Source organism: Scardinius erythrophthalmus (assembly GCF_964197995.2).
Source record: "Scardinius erythrophthalmus genome assembly, chromosome: 21".
In the NCBI taxonomy this organism is placed as follows: domain Eukaryota; kingdom Metazoa; phylum Chordata; class Actinopteri; order Cypriniformes; family Leuciscidae; genus Scardinius; species Scardinius erythrophthalmus.
The window spans coordinates 37333939-37338938 of record NC_138241.1 but is presented as its reverse complement, the minus strand read 5'-3'; the positions used below and the strand labels follow the sequence as shown (position 1 = coordinate 37338938).

Sequence of the window (5000 nt, the reverse complement as noted above, 5' to 3'; positions counted from 1 at the left end):
CAAGGCAAGGCAAGGCAAGGCAAGTTTATTTATATAGCACATTTCATACACAATGGTAATTCAAAGTGCTTTACATACTATTCAAAATAATCAGAAGAAATAAGAATATACAAAACAGTTTAAAATAAAGAAACAAGAAATAACTAAAAATAATTAAAACCGTTTAGAATAAAGAACAGTTTAAAATAAAGAAACGAGAAAGAACTAAAAATAATTAAAACAGTTTAGAATAAAGACTAAAATAAGACACAGTATAAACAGTCGGACAAACAGTGACACAGTGCTCATTCATTAAATGCAAAGTTAAACAGAAGTGTTTTGAGTCTGGATTTGAATGTGACTACTGTAGGAGCACGTCTGATCTCCTCTGGAAGCTGGTTCCAGCTGCGGCTGGCATAATAGCTAAAAGCAGACTCTCCTTGCTTAGAGTGAACTCTTGGAACTTCTAGCTGATGTGATCCTAATGATCTGAGTAATCTGTTGGGTTTGTATTCCGTGAGCATATCTGCAATGTATTGAGGTCCTAGGCCATTGAATGATTTATATACTAGTAATAATACTTTAAAATCAATCCTATAAGAAACTGGCAGCCAGTGTAATGACCTGAGTACTGGTGTGATATGATCATATTTTCTGGTTCTGCTAAGAATCCTGGCTGCAGCGTTCTGTATGAGCTGCAACTGTCTTATGGTCTTTTTGGGAAGGCCAGTGAGGAGTCCATTGGATTATTGTAATGGACTCCTCACTGGCCTTCCCAAAAAGACCATTTGAATTAGATGCTTTGTTTCCAGTCAAGACTTAGAAAAACTAGTGCATGCTTTCATCACCATGCACTAGTTTTTCTAAGTCTTGACTGGAAACAAAGCATCTAATTCTTGCAATATTTTTCAGATGATAGTATGCTGATTTAGTTATTGCTTTGACATGACTATTGAAACTAAGGTCTGGTTAGTGTGCGTCTGATGCCAATTCATAGTCCTTGTGCTGTGTTAGGCACACGGTAGCGAGCGAGTCATTTAGAAACAGCAAAAAACTCAGATCAAGCATTATAACGTCAATATCACATTGAAGTAAGTTTTACCGTGTATCCTGTCGTAACCGGACGACGCACGCTGTTATCTATGATCTATGACGGTCTATGACTCCCCCTTGTGCCGTAGGCCTATAAAAGAGCGCAATAATCGCGGTTGTCTGAAACAATCGCGGTTAGATAAAATAATCGCGATCAGACGGTTATTTATTATGGGAGGCCGTATGGGACAAAACACATTGAAAACTTGCGCTACACACTGAAACACTTGCGCTACACACTGAAACACTTGCGCTACACACTGAAACGCTTGCGCTACACACTGAAACACTTGCGCTACACACTGAAACGCTTGCGCTACACACTGAAACGCTTGCGCTACACACTGAAACGCTTGCGCTACACACTGAAACGCTTGCGCTACACACTGAAACGCTTGCGCTACACACTGAAACGCTTGCGCTACACACTGAAACACTTGCGCTACACACTGAAACACTTGCGCTACACACTGAAACGCTTGCGCTACACACTGAAACGCTTGCGCTACACACTGAAACGCTTGCGCTACACACTGAAACGCTTGCGCTACACACTGAAACACTTGCGCTACACACTGAAACGCTTGCACTACACACTGAAACGCTTGCGCTACACACTGAAACACTTGCACTACACACTGAAACGCTTGCACTACACACTGAAACGCTTGCGCTACACACTGAAACGCTTGCGCTACACACTGAAACACTTGCGCTACACACTGAAACACTTGCGCTACACACTGAAACGCTTGCGCTACACACTGAAACGCTTGCGATACACACTGAAACACTTGCGCTACACACTGAAACGCTTGCGATACACACTGAAACACTTGCGCGTACATGTGAAACACTTGCACTACACACTGAAACGCTTGCGCTACACACTGAAACGCTTGCGCTACACACTGAAACACTTGCGCTACACACTGAAACGCTTGCGCTACACACTGAAACACTTGCGCTACACACTGAAACGCTTGCGCTACACACTGAAACGCTTGCGATACACACTGAAACGCTTGCGCTACACACTGAAACGCTTGCGCTACACACTGAAACTCTTGTGCTACACACTGAAACACTTGCGCTACACACTGAAACGCTTGCGCTACACACTGAAACGCTTGCGCTACACACTGAAACGCTTGCGCTACACACTGAAACGCTTGCGATACACACTGAAACACTTGTGCTACACACTGAAACACTTGCGCGTACATGTGAAACACTTGCACTACACACTGAAACGCTTGCGCTACACACTGAAACACTTGCGCGTACATGTGAAACACTTGCACTACACACTGAAACGCTTGCGCTACACACTGAAACGCTTGCGCTACACACTGAAACGCTTGCGCTACACACTGAAACACTTGCGCTACACACTGAAACGCTTGCGCTACACACTGAAACGCTTGCGCGTACATGTGAAACACTTGCACTACACACTGAAACGCTTGCGCTACACACTGAAACGCTTGCGCGTACATGTGAAACACTTGCACTACACACTGAAACACTTGCGCTACACACTGAAACGCTTGCACTACACACTGAAACGCTTGCGCTACACACTGAAACACTTGCGCTACACACTGAAACGCTTGCGCTACACACTGAAACGCTTGCGCTACACACTGAAACACTTGTGCTACACACTGAAACACTTGCGCGTACATGTGAAACACTTGCGCTACACACTGAAACGCTTGCGCTACACACTGAAACGCTTGCGCTACACACTGAAACACTTGCGCTACACACTGAAACGCTTGCGATACACACTGAAACACTTGTGCTACACACTGAAACACTTGCGCGTACATGTGAAACACTTGCGCTACACACTGAATACACGCAAGCGTTGCGCGCAAGCGTTGCTACACACTGAAACGCTTGCGCTACACACTGAAACGCTTGCGCTACACACTGAAACGCTTGCGCTACACACTGAAACGCTTGCGCTACACACTGAAACGCTTGCTATACACACTGAAACGCTTGCGCTACACACTGAAACGCTTGCGCTACACACAGAAACGCTTGCGCTACACACTGAAACGCTTGCGCTACACACTGAAACGCTTGCGCTACACACTGAAACGCTTGCGATACACACTGAAACGCTTGCGCTACACACTGAAACGCTTGCGATACACATTGAAACACTTGCGCTACACACTGAAACACTTGCGCTACACACTGAAACACTTGCGCGTACATGTGAAACACTATATATATGTGCATATTTATGAAATACATATGGTTACATAGAAACACTTTGCATATATCCTGTAATCGCCCACGTACTGTTGTACCTGCATTAAGAAAGCACTTTTCAAACATTCGCGCGTGTGAGAGAGCACAAACATTTTCAGTGTGTCCGGAAGTCGTTTCATTGCAACTGGAAGTTTGGTTCATTTGGAAACAGAAGCACGGTTTATTTATCACTGTAAAGATGTACAATTCTTAGTTTCATTCATGGTAGTAACATCTAGTCACTAGTGGAATATTGCTGCAATCTCCGGGACAAACTAACACTTAATAACATGAAATTTTAACAAAAGCCACTAGATTTCAAACATAGCCCACAATCAGACAGTGTTTCAGTGTGTAGCGCAAGCGTTTCAGTGTGTAGCGCAAGCGTTTCAGTGTGTAGCGCAAGAGTTTCAGTGTGTAGCGCAAGTGTTTCAGTGTGTAGCACAAGTGTTTCAGTGTGTAGCGCAAGCGTTTCAGTGTGTAGCGCAAGAGTTTCAGTGTGTAGCGCAAGAGTTTCAGTGTGTAGCACAAGTGTTTCAGTGTGTAGCGCAAGCGTTTCAGTGTGTAGCGCAAGAGTTTCAGTGTGTAGCGCAAGCGTTTCAGTGTGTAGCGCAAGCGTTTCAGTGTGTAGCGCAAGTGTTTCAGTGTGTAGCGCAAGCGTTTCAGTGTGTAGCGCAAGCGTAGCGCAAGCGTTTCAGTGTGTAGCGCAAGTGTTTCAGTGTGTAGCGCAAGCGTTTCAGTGTGTAGCGCAAGCGTTTCAGTGTGTAGCGCAAGCGTTTCAGTGTGTAGCGCAAGTGTTTCAGTGTGTAGCGCAAGCGTTTCAGTGTGTAGCGCAAGTGTTTCAGTGTGTAGCGCAAGTGTTTCAGTGTGTAGCGCAAGTTTTCAATGTGTTTCGTCCCATACGGCCTCCCATAATTTATTATCGCGACAGGCCTAACACACACTCATTCTCACTCTCACTCACTCACACTCTCACTCTCACTCTCAGTCACACACTCTCATTCTCATTCTCACACACAAACTCTCACTCTCACTCACACTCTCACTCTCACTCACACACACACACTCTCACTCTCACACAGTCACTCACTCTCACTCTCAGTCACACACTCTCATTCTCATTCTCACACACAAACTCTCACTCTCACTCACACTCTCACTCTCACACAGTCACTCACTCTCACTCTCAGTCACACACTCTCATTCTCATTCTCACACACACACTCCCACTCACTCACACTCTCACTCTCAGTCACACACTCTCATTCTCATTCTCACACACAAACTCTCACTCTCACTCACACTCTCATTCTCATTCTCACACACACACTCCCACTCACTCACACTCTCACTCTCAGTCACACACTCTCATTCTCATTCTCACACACAAACTCTCACTCTCACTCACACTCTCACTCTCACACAGTCACTCACTCTCACTCTCAGTCACACACTCTCATTCTCATTCTCACACACACACTCCCACTCACTCACACTCTCACTCTCAGTCACACACTCTCATTCTCATTCTCACACACAAACTCTCACTCTCACTCACACTCTCACTCTCACTCACAAACACACACTCTCACTCTCACACAGTCACTCACTCTCACTCTCAGTCACACACTCTCACTCTCACTCTCACTCACACTCTCACT

General features: G+C 45.1%; 1 protein-coding gene across 4 annotated transcripts in view; it reads right to left on the bottom strand.

The window, feature by feature from the left end:
* klhdc3 (kelch domain containing 3) overlaps positions 1–5000 on the bottom strand; it is an 85967-nt gene that overhangs the window by 45941 nt on the left and 35026 nt on the right. The window lies entirely within an intron of this gene.